At 30.1% G+C, this 19,598-nt stretch overlaps 1 protein-coding gene across 1 annotated transcript in view; it reads left to right on the top strand.

Annotated features, from left to right (window-relative positions):
- LOC129919984 (limbic system-associated membrane protein-like) overlaps window positions 1-19,598 on the top strand; it is a 190,483-nt gene that overhangs the window by 133,071 nt on the left and 37,814 nt on the right. The gene's annotated exons all lie outside the window — the stretch shown is intronic.

Below are 19,598 nucleotides of genomic sequence, written 5' to 3'. Positions count from 1 at the left end.
TAATTTTATGTTACCTATTAATAAAGGAAACATAAATGACATCGTGGGCTGCAGATTTTTTAATTAGCTCTTTCGTATGAAAATTTCTGTTTCGGAAATTTTTTAATGAAAATTAAGACAGTGCAAACAAAGAAAATTTTGTGGAATTTGGGTTTTCCCGATATATTTTTTTCGAGGTAAATATTGCAAACCCTGAGCGTGTTTTTTTTGTGTATATAAAAATTAATTTAATATTCAATATCAAATGCTGAAATAGAAATTCAAAGAAAAGTTCATCCCTCAAAATTAGAATTTATTTCGAGGAATTTTCCCACCCAATTAAGCAATTCAATTTTGATTATAGCTCTAACCAGTGTGTTTATGGCACGTATTTTTTGTGCATTATATTTGTAATTTTTAGAGTATTGATTAGAAAGGAGACAGGTACGAGTACAAAAGAATAATTTATATGAAAAAATTCTTGTTTCATTTTTAAATAGAAGGTTGGAAATAATTAGTAGCAGAAATGAAAAATATACTTGTTTATTTTGAGAAAAATGGAAAAAAAACATTTCAACTTCATTTTTTAAGGGATTTGAATACTTTTTCCACAATACTAATTTGCAATGTTATACATGCTTAATAATTGTGCATGAAAATCTCAATTTTCGGGAAAAGTGGATATAACGATTTTTACTTTCCATCTATACTCACTTCTTCTCGGAGGACTAGAAATATACTAGGTAGAGCTTAAAAAACCTACTTCTTAACGTGCATTTTGGATTTCAAGATAATCTTTTACTGTCCATTCCAATCTGGAAAAAAAATTCTGAAAAAAAAAAAAATAGAAAACCACTAGGTACCTATCCAATTTCCTAATTAAAAGGAAAAGGACATCCTTTTCTACGCTACGTTAGTACTAATCCAGTCAACAGAGATTTGTGAATGCAGATATTCTTTCAGGGAAATTTAAACAAAACTGCCAAGAATGAATGCCTTCACTACCTCTGAAGTTGTAAAGGATTTGACAAAAATTCGTGAAAGTTCACTGTTTTGGACTTATTCTGAAATACTTCAGAAAGATCTGATTTTCCAATTATTATGTTTTCCATCTAACTGCTTATAAGAGATTTTGAATTCAACGCAAATTATACAAAATTCTAATGAAGAAAATAAATTGAACTTCCCAAGACTAACAAAAATTCCAAATCGGTTATTTCTTTTTCCTTTGAAAATTTACACAAATGATTTGTCATTGTAAAAATTAATTATTTCTTTTCCTTCTTATTTTTATATACAAAAATTATGACCTCTTCACTCGATAAAAGTTTCTTATCGATTTTAAGAAAAAAAAAACTCCAAACTTTTTCCAAGGAATGAAAAAGTTTTTCATCGAAAGCAAAGTTTTTTTTTTATTTTTTTCTTTACACCCAAGACAAAGTTAGTTGTTATTATTTATATGACTTTATAATGTTGGCGTTGTAGTAGACACAATTACAAATTTGAGTGATAAATCAACAACAAGTTAAGTGTCCTAACAATAAATTTTAAAAGACTGTAACTATTCTAAGGGAAGTAAATTGGTCAATCAAATTTTTTTTAAGAAGAAGCCTGAATTAAAAAGTTTCAAGTTATTCAACTCAATTTTTTTATTTATAATTTATTGGTGGTAGAAATATTTGTCACTCACGATTAAGTGACATCACTTGACAAACAAAATAAAATAAATTATTGTTGACTTTTCTCCTCTCAGAAGTGAAACATTTTCCTACCCCAAAAAAGAATGTCATCCAAGCCTAAAAAGGACACTCCATATAATCCTTTCCACATAAACCATTCATCTAAAATATGACAGCTCGCTCCTACTGTAACCTGTTGTCGAAATTTTTCCACCATCACCACCACATGTTGCTCCCGCGTTATGTAACCTTACTTTTGCTTTATTGTTTTTATTTGGCACTTTTATGTAGCGAATTTGGGTCGCTCTCGAAGTTATTTTATTTTATTTTTTTCTTCTGGAAAATAGCCAGAGGTGATGTAAGTCCTTAAGGCACCATAAAATGAAATTAAAAAAAAAAATAAGAAAGAAGAAAGAAATAAGTTTGTGAAGTGCAAAACGGTGGAACCTAAATACACTCAGACAGAATCGCTTTTGCCTGTCAAATGAAAGAAGATGGCCCAAGGACGACTTTTATATATAAAAGAAAGAAGGAAACTTAAGTTGTTGTTGTTGTAGAGTAGAGTGATTTTTTTTTTCTTCGGTTAGTATGCTCCTAATAGCACTTGTCTCTGTTCACGACAAACATCCTACCACACAATCATTGCGCCACATAAGCAAAACTATTTCTTAGAAAGAACTATTTTTTTTTTTGTAGATATTTTCATTCTTCATTGCTGCTTGCAAAAAGAACACATAACAAATGTCAAAGCCAAAGATAAAAGAAAGATAAGAGAAAGGAACGTTTCTTTAACCCGACAGCAAATCGTTTTATGTTTCCATTTATTCTTGCTTTTTGTTGAACTGATTCAAATAATACAACAATAACAACAACAACACGACAACATTAAGAAGAATATCTACAAAAAAAAAGGACAAAAGCAAGTTGAACATAAAATTAAGACTGCAATACTCCTTGCCGATGAGAAAGTAGAAAGAGAGACTTCGAGCATTAATGACATGCAAAAGCTCCATTATGTAGGACATTAAGATTTTTTTTCTTTTGATTTTTTTAACTCCCAACTATTATGGTACATCCTTTATTGCCAACTTGTGGTTGTGTCATCTCATTCCTTATGTTCTTACTGTTTTTTTTTTTTCATCGTTTTCTTGGGTCTTTTCATTGCTTCCAACTCATTATACTCAGTCTCCCCCCGAAAAAAAAAGAAGGAAACAGATGGTTTTCAAACGGTAGAAGTAGAAGCACGTTGCGCTGCACGAAAAGAAGCAACGAAAAGAAGTTAAAACGACAAAATCCGATTAGGAAATTCAGAGCAAAGGAAAAATTTACAAAAATTAGAGAAACGTTAAAGAAGAAATAAAAAAAACTACGAGGATCCAAGAAAAAGAAAAAAAAAAAAAAAAAAAAAAACACATGACTGTAACCCATTTAAAGTGGTAGTATATCTGCGTTCTACCATCAACGCCACCACCGCGCCGCTCCGTATACCCGTCCCACTATACAACTCAAAACCTGAGCAAAGAGATTTAAATGTAGATTTCGGGTTCCAATTTCGGTAAAAGTTTAACCTCTATAAACCTTGCACCCATCAATCAAAGGGGTATCACCATCTGCGGATAGAAGATACAAGGATATTTTTGTCTGTGACTGTTAAATTTATAATGAGGTTCTTCTATGCCACGCTAACGCTATACGGTATGGAGAGCGAGTGTGGTACGAGAGGATAATCTCTGTATATGCCAAGCTATAAAAACCGCATATATAAATTGCATGTCTCTCTCGGTGTGGTTTGGTGGAGCAGTTGGGTTTTTGCGTTAACTATACTAAGTCCTGGAATAGGTGTGTGTGTGTGTTGTACGAGAATATGTATGTTCACAGAGTATAGTATCCTTGAACTGGATAATCATTTCGAGGCATAAGATTTATGTTTTTTTACGGCTTAGAAATATAATGTTGTGCGAGCACTCGCGAAATTTTAGGTAAAACACGAGTGCCTATGTGAGATGAAATCGGATGCATAGGAGAGTTTAAAGGCTCTGATGGCTCTTTGTTGGACCCTGTTTATTAGTGAATAACTTTTGAACAACAAATGCTTTGTGCACAAAATCGTAAACGAATTAATAAATAACGAAAAAATAATTTATGTGCAGGAAATGTTTAGAAAATTTCTAGATCTATTGGTCAAAATTCATCCATTTTAATGACCAAAATCTTTGAAGGGCGCTATAATTTGGATTGCAAAATGCTTTATTTTAAAATCCGATGGAAATTTTGGGTTGGGTTAAGATTCTGTATGTGCCAAAATTCTGATTCCAAAATTCTATTTTTAAAAATTCTGTTTTGAATAACAGAATTTCGAAAAGCAGAGTATAATGGATTTGCAGATAAACAGAATTTTGGATTGACAGAATTTTGAAATACAGAATAGAAATTCAGGATAATGGAAAACAGAATTATGCTTACACAAGTCTTATCATTCAGAATTCAGATGCAGAATACAGAATAACGACCAGATCCCGATTTTTTTTCGGAATAATTCCGGTTTGGTAACCTGGAATATCTTCTGGTAATGGACGTAATTACAGTATTGTACTGAGTCTCCAAAAACGCATTGTAATTTTATTTTTGGTCTTTTTGGTCAATCCTTAGTTTATTTTTACTTAAAATTCACTTCATTTATAATACGTTGTGACAGAAGTGGATGTGAATTATATCACAATCAGAAAAATATTTTTGAAATCTTTGGTTTCTTTTCAATGTCCTTAATCACTTATTTTCTGGATGCTACAGACTTCAGAATCGCAAGAATCATGTTTTTCTCTTTCCACTCAATTTAATATAGGGTAAATATACAGAAGAATGAGAACATAAATGTTAGTACAAAAAATCAAAATGTCAAAAAACTTAAAGCCCTCTTTATCAACCTTTTTTATCCACCATATCGTGTTTGGAGTGAATATCAAATTCAATAAATATCAAAACCAATAAAAAATATGTTCACCACATTTTATCAAAGCATTTTTTCCGTTTGCATGTTATTTCAATGAAAATGCAAATTTATATTCCATTCTGTAAATTTACAATCCAAATGCGTCCGAAAAAGGTAAAACGCAGGCATTTTTTTTTTTGTTTCTTTATACCAATTCCGAGTAATTCTTCCCCCTTCAGAATCTATATCTCTCGGTCTCTATAGAATGCCACAGGTTTTCATTACTTTCACAAAAATTTTCATTTCAAAAACAATACTCGTATGGAAAAACGTTCCTAATAATTTTTTGTTTCTTCTTTTCTCTTTCTCTATGCCCTTTTCAATTTACGCAGTCATAGATACTCACTATCATCTAAATTTTTGCGTCTATCTGTCTATCTATCGAGAAGAGGGGATGAAACATCCTCTATTTCATTCGCTCGCTCTGCGAAATATGATAAAATGATGTGCTTGGAATATTTTCGAAAATTGGTAGCAAATATTAAAACAATTCATTCAGATTTATTGAAACATTTCACTGACTAGCTGGTAAGGTATATTATGGTATAGGTGGGCGCGTTCTTTATAAATAACAACAACAACAACAATAAACAGTAGACAGATAGACATACAACAGGCCTGGTTTATTTCAAATTTCAATACCAAAGTATCTCTTAGATGGAGGAGAAAATTGAAATTTGTTTGCCAGAAATTGTTATTTTACTGTTATTTTGTTTCGATAATATGTTGATGAGCGGGGGTGAAGATATTTGTGTATTTACATTTTTATGTTTGCATACGAATGAACAATATCACTGCCAAACATGCCAACCAAATTACTGTACTCAAACCACAACAACAAATAATAAAAAAAAAATCTATGAAGTGAAGTCCTTTTTGGCAGGTTCGTATAGAGAGTTATTCCCAGGATAAAGTTATATTGGAATTAAGTCAATGACTTGTGAAATATCAATATAAGGAAATTAGCTTTTTTTTTTGGTGATGGTAAATGCGCCAGATTAGAGCAAACATAAAAGCGGCTATAAAAATAACTAATGGGGTATTTTATGGCTCGAATTGTATGACGGTAGTGACTACATACACATGTGTGATTGTTATGTGAAATCCTTACCGAAGAGTTCTATTTGCAGATCAAATAAACCCTCAAAGTTCTTCCTTCTGGTTGTTTGTTGATTGATGTTAGTGTAATAAGCTATTACCATCAGTTGAAGTGCCATCATATTAAATTGAGTGTATGGTTCTTTTTTTTTTGTAATGACAATCTTTTTTTTTATGGAGCCTAGGAATTTCATTCTTTTTCTTAGAAGCTATTAATGGTAGTCGTGTGGAATTAGTTTTTTTGTGGTATTTTCTGTGAAAGAAAAGCCTAAACTGCACTCCTAATCAATTACACTGTGCAAGTTTTTTTCAAAAAAAATTTTGAGACAAGTGCGCTGTTGACTGTTTCCCCCTATTTCGGACCTGAGAAATCGATTATCATTTATTGGAATTTATTTAATAATTAAGCAAGTTTTTGTTGAAAAAATTCAAAGAATTTGGATTTTTTTGCATTGTTATCGTTTTATTATGTTTTAGTGGAGTAACTAAAGCAAATTACAGATCCAATTTTAATAATTTTTTGTTCTTAAACGTCGGTAATGAAAAATACTTTAAAATCTATTTGTTAAAAATAAATTTATTTCAAAACTTATTTTTTTGATTTCATAAATAAAATGATGTATAAGGATTATTTAGATTATTTACAGAAAAAAAGTGAAGGATAAGATTAAATCGGTTTAGGCGGTAGAAGCAATTTTCTCACAAATCGGCTTCAAATGTAAAAAAAAATGTATTAAAACACAACGGCAACACATTCGTTACTAAGATATACATTTTCACAAAGCCAGTAGTTTATGCTGGTAGTAAATAACGTTTGAGCAGAAAAAATAGCAATATAAACAAGAAAAATGACTTTAAACCGGGCAATAAATCGAAAAACTAATGATGCCAATCGATTTCTCAGATCCGAAATAGGGGGAAACAGTCAACAACGCACTTGTCAAAGATTTCGACTTGCACAGTGTTATTATAAATTGTGTCATCCCATTTCTGATTTGTAATTTTTTTTTTTAATTTTTATTATTTTTGATTGAAAATATAATTTATGTGGTTAACAAACATAATTTTGATGAAAAACAAGTTCAAAATAAATTGCGCCCTCCAGTATTTAGAGAAAAAACAAGGTATATCTCACTCACTTAATAAAATGAATTTTGTAAAACATAAACAAAAACCATTTATTCTGTGTGTCTCATTATGAAAGTGCTTGCCAATATGGCACTGATGCTTTCTAACTAAACCCAAACATAAACTAAAATTAGCAACAAAATTATTTAAGCATAAATACTGTGTTGTTTGTTCAACGTAAATTCGCACAACTATATAATACAGGATAGTAGAAGGTATAGATAGGTAACCTAGCATTTGAATATTTTCTATACTATACCAGAAAACCCTAAACACACTGAATAACTAACGATGTATCGTGACTCAGTATCAAAATAGGTTAAACGCATATTAATTATTAAAACATGTGTTACCACCAAACAGCATGGTGAGGCATAATAGAGACTATAATATCACCGACTCGACGCTACTACAACTCAAAAATATACCTACAACTACTGTATTATAGTTGTTGTTGTTATTTTTGTTTTTTTTCTTTTCTACTTTTCTATCATATTATCGCGTTAAAACACCCATCAAAACTATGAAGTAATCGAGGCGCCACCAACCACCAGTTTTTAAACGCATTTTCGAACCAGCTTTTACTCTGTAAAACAACCCACCTTTCTGCATAGACACAGTTTACTATATAGTGACTATCAGGTTAAAGTTAGTATATGCCTACCCCAAGCAGAAATGTAGTAAAGGCTGGTTGCAATTTTTCCCACCAACTTATAACTAACGAGAAAAACTATGAGGGGGGTGGCGTTGGGGGTTACTCCTTTATACCAGAGGGTTACTATGTGTGTATATTTCAAAATTAATTATGATGTAATAAACCGACTGCAAACTTATGTGTATATAACGTTTGTTGTGTATATATTGCTACTCTCTGTGTGTTATAATAGTGTATTGGAAGGCAGGGAAAAAGATAACGGCAGCTTTGTGTTTGCATGTGCTTCCACAGTAAAGTTTGTTTAATAACAGCACGGGTTTACTATTTTACCTTACAGTGGTACAATTTATAACAAAAACTGATGACATTTTTTTAATGAACTATCTCTACTGCAATCAATTAGAAAACTTGTAGAAAGTATTGCTAATATGTTTAATTTATATGAAAAAAAAAACAAAAAATTCGTTTTTCAAAGGTAAAAAACAACATATGAGAACAAATTGAGGTCCGAAACAAGTATGTAATTTGATTTCTTTTTTTTAAGATGCATTTTTAGAAGAAAACAAAAATCAAAAACTTTTGAGCCGTTTTTAAAAAATCTTATTTTTTTAAAATATTTAAAAAATCCTATTTTTTTTTAAATATTTGAAAAAAAAAATTACGAACAAAATTGGTATGCCATTTTGTAGAAATTACTAGGTAATCAACATTTATAAAACTATACCGAATTTCAAAAAAAATTTAATGTCCCATTTTCGAAAATTTAATTTCTCACAAAAAAAAAATTTTCAATTTTTTTTTAAACTCGAAAATCATTTTTTTGAAAATTTAATTTTTGATTTTTATTAAAATTATATAAATGCTTTTCTATAAAAAAATTCGTTGAAAGTGAATTAGTAGTTTGGCATAAAATGCACCGAAAAAAAAAATTGATAATAACAGCTATCAAATTAACATTTTTCAGTGACAAAAGTCGTCCAACAATTAAAATATCAATTTTGATATTTTATCATATCATTTTCACATTTTTTAATTTCAGATGGGATAGTGAAAATTTCACTTTGACAATTAAAATATCATTTTGACATTTTTTTAAGTTTAAGTGGATAGTGAAAATTTCACTTTGACAGTTAAAATATCAATGTTGACTAGATTTTACGTTTTAGTTTATTATAATGAAACCTATTTCTTTCCTTTTCTTTTTTATTATTTTTATTATTAAAAGAATTTTCTTTCTTTTTTCAAAACATTACTGAAAGGGAATATTCTTTACAAAATAATGATCATATTATTTTTTCTATTATAGGTGATATAATTGTTCTGTTATTTTCTTCCAAACTATGTGAAGTAAAATCTTAGTGCCGATCAAATTTTATCAGTAAATCATACATTTTACTTCGAAAAAACACAACGCGCCTTTAAATTAGTACACATTAAGAATTTTGTATTTAATATTTTTCAATAATTTGGAATGAGAAATTGATATGAAAAAATGATAATAAAATATCAAAAAAAATTTCCAAAATGTGACATTTAAATATCATCCTGATAATAAAAATGTTGTTTTAACATTTTAAATATCATTAAACACATTTTATAGAGCATTTTTGGCTGATATTTAAGAAATGTTAATTTGATATTTAAAAAATGTTAAATTGATATTGGTTTTTTTTTTCGGTGTGAGATTTGAAAAAAAAAGAGGTTCTATGACAGATACCAATAAATGATTTTCGAAAAATAATTTTTCCATAAATTTTCCATTTTTCCAACAAAATCTTTGAAGCCGTTTTCGAGAAAATAAAACTTTTCCGAAATTGGTATTTGATCGGTTCCGTTATTTTTGGTCCAAAAAAATTAATCCCAAAAACCCCTCTGGAAAGTCTCCAAAAAATACTATATACCAAGTTTGATGTTAATCGGTCAATACAATTATGCTATAGCTTCGTATACAAACAGACAGACGGACTTCCGGGACATAGAATAGGTAGGATGCCAGAGATCTGGGTTGACACAAACTCAAATAATATTGACCACCGAACTTCTAAAAACTGCCCACTGTTTTTTTTATTGGTTAAAATTGCATTTTAATTATGTCAATTGAAAGTAAAGCACATGCTCTCTATACTATAAGGTACACACACTATGGGCTAATAGAAAAACGATTTCAAGCTATCTAATGTTTGTTTTAGTTCTCGTTTTCAAAAATTTACATTGGCTTTATTGTACGTAGATATATACCTTCCCACACATAAATATACGGGTGTGATAAAACCCACGCATTTTCCCTCTCTCAGTTGTTATTAGTTAGATATCCTTTATGGTAAAACACTTTTATATGTAGAATTAAACCGATTACGTAATTGATAAAATAGCTCATAATTGGTATTGGGATTTTCAATTCGAACAAAGTCTCTCTAACTAGAATATACTATATTTTAGAATGATAAAATTTTTTTTAAATAGATTTTATTCTCGTTAAAATTTAAGTTTTAATAACAACACAACAGAAAAAAATTGTTAAAGAAGAGATTTAGGTATTTAATTTAAATTTTGAATTTTAATGAAAATTTAATTGAAAATATGAAAATATAAAAAAATCACTTTCGAGGGATTTGTTTCAAAATATTTACCTAAATTAGTTTCTAATTAAATTTTCAACCTAATTTAAAATTTAATCTTTAACAGTTTGTATTGCATTGTATTTTATTTTTCATCAAAGTGCTGCATACTTATATGATCAATATTTTAAATTATTGAATTCTAAGTGCATGGCATATAACTTCCTGTACCCGTATATAGAAAATACTATTTCAAGAATTTTCAAAAGAATCCTTTCTCACACAGGAAGAAAAGACACAAGACAAAGAGCATAGAATAATGGCAGAATTATAGTAAAAGTATCAGTATCTCTTTCTATATGTACGTGAATGTGAATTCTCAATGACAATTGGTTCTTCTTCATGACCAGATGTTCTCTCTCTGTGCAAAAAAAAAAAAAACTCACAATTTAATAGAAACAATCCGATCCGAATCCAAATACGAAGCCATGGCCAATATGTCAGATATCTATTGCACTCTCAACACACAAAGCACATAGAAAATATAGCGAAAATGTTAAGCAGTTGAATAAGTTCCGGCGAAGCGGCGAGAGATCCTTGCTTGATTTTCACAAAAAGCATCCTGATATATCTATGCGATGATGATGATGGTGTTTTATACACCATCATCATCAGCATCATCACAGAAGCTAAGCGTCGTGCTGCAAGAACAATGAAAGGCGCACACGAAGCTGTCATTTTGTGCTCCCATATAAAAGACAGAGTGAGAGAGAGACCAGTCGTAGAAATATGGGGTTAAATTAGCACGACAAGCGGAACTCCAGAGGAGGACTCTTCAAAAATTTATCCTGGATTTTTTTCTATTTTTTTTTTTATATGCAATTTATGTATAAAGATTTGCTGCCATGAAAAAGATGTGAAAATAAAAAGGGGGTCAGCAATGGAGCATTTTAAACTTTGTTCAGCATCAACAACTTGCAAAGTCTTTCGTTTTTACTTGCGATATAGGTACTATAGGGCAAGTTTAGGATTCGTAAAAAAAATCGAACTCGAGATAACAATTTTACATGACATTACGATGATGGAGAATGCCAAAAAAGTGGGTCCGGCAATTCTGTCTGTCTGTCTGTCTGTCTGTCTGTCTGTCCGTCTGTCTCTATCTGGAGCTGCAGCCTAAACGAGTGAAGTGATTTTCTTCAAACTTGGTAGTTAGCAGTTTTTGGTGATTCCCTAGAGGGGAAATTGAAATTTTTTTTTTATGACCAAAACTAACGGTACCTGCCATATAACGGAAATAGAAAAGTTAATTTTTTTCAAAAACGGCTCTAACGATTTTGATTAAAATTTTTGTGTGTAATACTACACATAAGGGCCAACTTTTTAAATAAAAAAAATATTTTTTGTACCGTTATTAACGGTACCTGTCATAGAACGGTTTTTTTCGTTTCTGAATATCTCGTACAAAATTAACCCGATTTAAATGAAAATTTTTATACAAAAGTGTGTAAGTAAAGATAATATTAAAATTTTAGAAAATTTTCAAAAAACGCATTTTTGGTTTTTTAAAAAATATTTCAAAATTTTTTTTTGAAAAATCAATTTTTTGAAAACGGATCAATGAAAAATTTTGAAATTTAGTTTTTATGTGTAAATTAATTATTTCTTCAAAATGGCATACCAACTTTTTTTTTGAAAAATGTTAAAAAAATTTTATATATAAAAAATTATTTTTTTAAAAAACGGCTCCTACAATTTTCAAAATTTTTTTTCTAAAAATACCTTTTTATACGAGAAATAAAATGGCATATTTGTTTTTTTTTTTAAGATATTTTAAAACGGAGTTTTATTAATTATAAAAACAGATTTAATTTTTTTATACTACTTAAAAATATCGAATTTTAAATTTCTTGAATAAAAAGCTTTAACATTATAGTTACTTTAAGCATAAGAGCAAGTACGTGCGACCCCAGTCGTGCAATTTATTTTTTTTGGTTTTATTCTTTTTAGTTTATATCCCATTTGGTTGAAAACATTGCTTAGAAAGTCCTTATCCATCAAAGTGACTATAGTGATGGTAAGATTGCTCCTTTTTTTTCTTGAATAGCACTACTACCAACCATCACTATAAGAGGAGAGGGAGAAAGTATTGGACAACAAAATTGCTTTAAAAAGAATACACCAACTAAACAGATGTTTTCTTTTACGTTCCCTAGAAATATAGTGACACAGGGAAAAGTCACATTCAAGGACTTGGTTTGCTTCCTTCCACTCGGGTGCTTAAGACTTAGGAAAAGAAAGGGACTGTCTCCATATGTTTATTCCGCGCTGCCTCTAAACAAAACACAACAAAAACTAAAAAAAAAAACTAAAAAAAAACTTGGTTAACTTAAGTCAATGTGAAAGCTTCTCTTGTGGCAACAACGGCTGTCACCCAGTTCAAGGAATTTGCAGGAAGGAAAAATTCTCATTAGATGTTGTAAGAAGTCCAGAAAACGTCCAAGTTTTGTTGTGCAAGGATATATACATACATACACCACCTACATTATTATGTTTAGTATCTAGTGCGGTGATGGTGTAGGGTCGTCTTCTTGGTGTCCTTAGTCCCTCATGAGACACTGTGTGGCAAAAGGAAGATTATGTTCAGCTATGTGTACCTTGTTAAATTTTTCAAATCTATTTTTCCTTCCTTTTAAGGATTCTTATTCTACTTTTCTAGTTTATTTTTTGTTTTTTTCTAGTTGGCTTCAGTTGAGCTTAAGTTAAGGCAAAATTGCAGTTTTTTTTTTTGTATTCTTCGTTCGTTGGTTAAATTCAAAGCAGTGATGGTGTATAATGGTGGTGAAACGAACGACCAGCGAGCGACAGTCAGTGGTAGTAGTGATAGGAAGTTTGAAAACTACTTACATAGATAAGAACAATTTGCATATAGAAGTTAGAAGTTTTGTGCTTCAACATTTTCTATTTTCTATTTTAGAGGTCAAAGGACATTTTGTGAAAGAAATGTCTAGCTATATAGGGAGCGCTTTTATAATCTGCTAATGTAATGTAAATAAAGGTAAAAAAAAAAGTTTAAGTGACAAAGTTAGTTTAAAAATAGAGGATTCTGGAGAAGGTAGGAAAAATCATTCAAGAGGCCTAGACTTAATGGAAAGTTTTAAAGTCCTTTTGTTTTAAGGTCAAAACCAAGAAAGAATGTGAGGACCCTTAAAGTTAAAGAGAATTTCAAGTAAATCTTGACTTTTTAAGGTTTTTTTATTCACAAAAAAAAAAAAATTTTTTAAATTCCACTAGCATCAGTAGTTTAAATTAAATTCCGCGTTTTTTTTTATTTTTTTTTTTTTATTACTTTGCCTTGTTGACAAAAATCACATTACACCCCATTCAAACATCAGATTCTGGGTTAAAATACTACACTTAAAAACAGCATCCCAAGGGTGAAAACCTAACCAGGCTATTAGGCTAATGTCACCTTGTAAACGTTCTTTTTTTTTGTATTTTGTATTATGTTGTTGTTTTTGTTTTTAATGTTAAACCCTCTTGTTCAATATAATAATATTATATATAAATATACCTCACCTCTATAGCACTCAGCCTTTATCTCTCGTAAGCCATTTGTATCCCTCTCGTGTATTTTGGCAAAGCTGTACACATAATCCTTAGAAAAGGAGTTTATGCTTATAACCTATAAAGTGGAAGGTGTATTTCTCTCTCGCATTGTGTATAGGCATAATATTTATTTTTTGGTTCATGAGTGTGCGTTTGTGCGTCTTTTCATGTTGTGATAGCTATCTCTGTGTGTTTATAAATTTGTATGTGTCTGTGAACTTAAACAGGATAAGTTATGAATTTATCTTGATACTTTTGGTCTCCCTAAGGATTTTCTATAGAATTTGAGAGAGATAATTTTTTTTTTTTTTGTTTTCTTTTGGACAAAAACCTGACATCTACTATTTTTCCATTTAAACGAAAAAGAGCTCAAAAACTCTGATTTTGTTGTTTTTTTCATATTTAAATTTCAAAAAGAAAAATAATTCGAGGCTTTTATTAAATTTTCAAGATCAAACTTCTAATTTAATCAAAAAAGTATTCAGACAAAATACACAACTTGATAATTTATTAATGAAATTCCTTTATTTTGATTTCTTGGTAGAGTCGATATATTGATAAACAATAATGTCGATTTTATTAATTTACATACATTCCAAAGTACGAACAAGTTGATTCGATGTTTTGAGCTAATTAATTATGGACTACGTGTGGCTTTTGTAAAACTTTCTAGGAATTTTGTTTCATAAAGAATTTTTATTTGCCTACTTACGTCGTTTGATTTTTTTTTCACAGAAAATTTAAATTATCCTGAAAACTGATGTGGTTTCAATTTTTTTGGATTAAGTAGGTCAATGACAAAAAGGTCAAATGGTTTAATTTTTGTATTATTCGTTGAAATTTTCTGTAAAATAAAATGTTACGTATTCGCCACAGTGACCTTTCAAGTTTTAAAAAAGATTCACTGGATTTTTGTTTACTAAAAAGTTCCATCTTTGTAAGCAGTTTGTCGTTGAAAAAAAGTCCCTTATTCTAATACAGACATGAAAAAAACACTGGCTTATCGTTTTTTTTTTTTTTGCACTTTTTAATAAAACAAGAATGTAGCGTTCCTAAAATATCTTTTTTAAAATTGTTTGAAAATCATTTCAAAATTGCTTGGCAACCCTTAAAGTTTTTGCAAAAAAAATCGTGTAAAATTTCAAAACACCAAGCTCAATAACTTAAAAAAGGTTTCAAAAAGCACACCACACCTTGCACTTTTCACCACCACACCATGCATTTTTCTATTCTCAGAAATTAATACCAGGCAGTAAACAAAAATGAAATTTCAAAATTTCCAAGCAAATTGGATTTACTCGGAATTAAAGCTGTTAAATATAGAAATAAAAATTTCACTAAAAAATTCTTATGAAAAGTTTGCTTTTTTTTTACTCACCTATAACGGTTAAAAACAAGCAAAAAATTAAAAGAAATGTCAGATTGTTGGTTGTTCTATTTAAAGTTTAAATACTATCACTCTCTGTGAAAGACCTTATACAAATGAAACTTATCTATCAACCTTCAAGTACCTACAAAGTGACTTCAACTGAAATTAAATAAGAATACAAGCAACTATTTTTATACATCCTGAGTTTAAAGACTTTCGTGCAACTAAGAAGAGTTCCTGATAAAAACAAAGGTATGTTCTTTGGAAGTTAAATAAATTTCAGATGAATTGAAAAGAAGATATACAATACTTTGTAACTCTTTCTCTTTATTTGATTAATGAAACTTTTTCACATTAAAAATTGTTCAAAATATACAAACATATCAACGATGACAGTATCCTAGAGTTACATCTTTTATTATTTTACAATATTTACACAAAAAATTCACCTACCAAAATTAAAAATATATGGATTGTTATATGCCCTTAAAACTTGTAAAAACTCGTATCATTATTTGAATTGGATAAAAAAAAATGAAAAAAAATAAAAATAGCATTCAATTTGAAAATGCACGGAAAGTGTAAAACAATTCAAAAGATATCGCCACGTTGAAAATGCAATAAATTTAAATGAAAAATTCGAACTTTCCGACAGCAATTTCTCCATATTCACATATAAAACAAATGAATTCGATGCACCACACAAGCCTTCGTTCGTCCCGCCCAAACACCTCTTCAACTGATAAAATTAAATAACCAGAGAACTGTAGAATTATTCGCATCATCTCTCTGCTCGTATAGGTAAAGGTATGCAAATTGCTATGATTCCTTCAATTGCATTTTGCCAGCCAATTATTCCCTTTTTTTTGTATGTGTGTGTGTGTGTGTGTGTGGAAAGAGAGATTCAAAAGATTTATGAAACAATACAACACGGCAAGGATACCTATTATTCTATTCTATCGGTTCCTACTCAATGTTTCGAGACTAACTCCAACAAAACCAGAAACTTGAAACCGAAAAACGTCCTCCAGAAATGTGTAGTCAATATTTTACTACGAAGAAAGCAAAGTTCCGATATCATCGTTTCATCACATGCACCCTCAGGTAATTAATTGAAAACCTTACGCGCGCGGTTTTGTATTCCATTGGAATAACATTTGTACAAAAGTTTTTCGAATTTGTAGAAGATTTGTGGGGAGAAAAAAAAAAAGGAGTAAAACAACAAGGTGTTTTACAACTTTAGAATAATTGCAGAGTGAATTCCCTTATCAACTTGAGGTGATTCTTCCCCCAAAAGGAAGTGACCATTATTTCACTCTTATCCTTTGTATAGGACCTAACTCTATGTCCAAAGAGGGTTGTGCAAAAAAGATAAACACTCTTATCCAATGAGGCTGAAAAATGAATGTGCGGCAAGGAAGTGCTGATAAAAAAGAGCACCAAATTTATCCTTTTTGGAATTATACACACAAATATGTGAAAGTCTAAAGGAGTTCTTTTTAAGATTTCTTATAGAATGAGAACAAGCTTCACAAACAACACAAACAAAAAAACATACATGAAATGAAAATTAATTTTAAATAAAAAAAAAACCAAGAAAGAGATCCTTGAAAAGAAAAAAAGAAAAACTAGAGTAGGTAGAGATAGAGAAAGGTTAGCTCCTGTTTAATTCTCAAGCTTAGTTAGTTCAAATGAAAACAACATGTAAAAAACTTAGATCCTCTCAAAAAAAAAAAACAACAACAACAATACAAGTCGAACTACAACACGGACAAAGGAATTAAAAAGCTGCTCCTCTATGAAAATTGATAGTACGTAACAGAAAAGTAGCAGAGGGTTCCCTTTGTTTGAAATGCGATACAACATAACATAAGACTGTTCACATAAATCGCATTGAGTTGTTTTTTTTTTTCTTCATCTTTTTTTTCTGCTGTTTGTTCCTCCTCATTTCATCCCCTTTGCGGAATAAAAGGTTTTGTATTTGATTAAAACTATGTGTGCAAATATATGTTTTTGCGGAAAAAAACTGACGGAACGACAAGATTTGGCGCCCTTAATATTTATAAGGAAATTTAAAGTTCGTAAAAGTTGTTGTAACAATGCGTTCCAAAAAAATGTACTGAACCAAACCAAACTAAAAAATTTAGAAAGCAACGATTAACTCAAATCAAGGCTTAACAAAATTTCACCCATTCAAAATCAACTAAAACCCGGTGGAAAGTGGCTAAGAGTACCATATAATCAGTACATACTGTTTAGTAACTCAGTAATTGTGTACTGTATACGAATTTATAGTCAAGTAGTTGTAATTTTCAAGTAAATATAAGAAAATAAAAGTTCTTAACTTCTAGTTTTAAGAAGTGTACTTTAAATGTGGAACTTACCAATTTAGTTCCTTAAAGTTGTACTTTACATTTTTTTTTATTCTTTCAGTACATTTATTTCTTAATGTACATTGTTTAGAACTGAACTTAAAAGAAATAAAAAGTACTCAAACAATTAATAAGATATTGAGTACCTTCTGCTTTTAAAAGCAACTTAATTTTGGTTTTATGCCTTACTTATGTACTCGGTTATTCAGCAAAACTTGAAATGATCAATGAACTTACGGTTCTTTTAAGACCTCTTAACAAAAAGAACAATAATGTACGAAATTTCTTTCAACTAACACTATAATTTCGTGGGCACAAAGCCAAAACCACGAATCTGCAAAATTGTAGTTTTGAGAAAAACGGTTTCAAAGTTTTGGAAACACATGCAAATTTATGGAAACTCGTGCAACAAAAATTGATATTTTAGACTTCTAGGCAACAGATGGAGGATTGGGATTGACGCAGTGAATAGAGGGACGATAACAAGTAAAATGACACATTAAAGTCAAAATGTCCAAAAATGCAGATTCGCGGTTTTTGGCGTTGTTCCGACGATTTGTTAAAATTTATTTTAATCACTTTTGTTATTTATAAACCAAAGCGCCCTGAAAATTTCCTTAGTTCCATCCATAACCTAAGTGATCCAGAAATTGCAATGCATGCATTTCAATTTGACAAACACGAAAAAAAAATAAACTCCAAAGGAAAAAAAAAATAACAATTTACGTGCGAGAAACACACAAGATGAAAAAATAATTACAAATGCAAATTATATAGGGAGAGAGAGGTTGGCTTAAATGTTAAGTAAATATTTAATTGAATAGTAAAGCAAAGTTTATTTCTTGTTAAACTTAAGTTCTTTTTTATTTAACTTTTTTAAAAGTGAAATAATGATGACAGGTAGTGCGAAGGTAAAAAATTGTGTTTCTTTTATATAATTCTCACGAACGACTCAATGTAGTCGAGACGCCCCCTTCAAGTCGTCTGGCATAATATATGATTTTATTATTTTCTTTTTGTTAGAAGGAATACTTTTTAATTTGATTTAAAAAACTTTTAATTTTTTGAGGTTTATGGATAATCCATTGAAAAAAATAAGTAAATGTGTGGGAGTTTTACTTTTTTTTTAAGTTTTGAAATTAAGTGAAAATTTGTTATGAACTTTTTATGAAACTTTTGCATGTTTGTAAGTTTGGGAACATGAAACCATTTAAAATGATAGTGCACTTAAAACCGCTTAATAAAATGGAATCACTCACTTCAATTAAAAAGAAGTTATTTAAAAAAAAAAATCAAATCTAATTTAAATTATCCTCTCACATTCTACAATTATGAATATTGTCTAGCTACTTAAAGTCTTTCCAACCACAACTGTCATCCAACTTATTAGACACACACCAGGTTAATGTTCTTATGAAGCTTTTTTTTGTCTCTTTTTTTTTCTTTTCTTTGTCCAATGAATACAAACTGCTGGTATCCTGGCGAGAGTGGACAACAAAAGTTCTGCCATTCTTTTCATTAAACCGCAATACTAATTACACTCTATTAGACATGAGAGTACCTTTCATGTGGAACATTACCCAAGCAACGAGCGGACAATGAAGTTGGAATGTATTTTCATGGATTAAGATAAGCGAATGTGCTAACTTTATCCTTACACCTATGAATGTATGTCCACTATGGCAGAAGCAGTGTCGTCCTGCTGTGTCTATTCGCGCTAGACATATGTGGCGTAGCACGAAAGTGACCGGCGACAACGACAACGACGACGACAGAGGATGGCCAACAGACATGGTAAAAAGGATGAAGAAGTATTATAATACTGCGTGAGCCGCCATTGCCACAGTTGTAACCTACACTTACCGTGAGTTTCATTCATTCATCCTTCTTTGTGTGACTTAAAGTGAAATTACTGTCGCACCTGAGTGGTAATAATCTGACATATACACATAGAGGCACATATGAAAATAAAGCTTTTATGATGGGTTTCGGTTACCTTTTTAACGATTTCTATGAAATTAGAATTTTTCGTGCAAATATGAAAGCGATAGGATGTTTTACATTTAGAATGAGACGGTCCTTTGGTTACCTTAAAATTAATGGATATTCAATGACTTATTATGTAAAGGTCATATATGTGGCCCAAAAGCACTTAGTGAACAAAA

Source organism: Episyrphus balteatus, chromosome 4 (assembly GCF_945859705.1).
Source record: "Episyrphus balteatus chromosome 4, idEpiBalt1.1, whole genome shotgun sequence".
NCBI classification, from domain to species: Eukaryota; Metazoa; Arthropoda; class Insecta; order Diptera; family Syrphidae; genus Episyrphus; species Episyrphus balteatus.
This window is presented reverse-complemented; position numbering and strand designations above follow the sequence as displayed.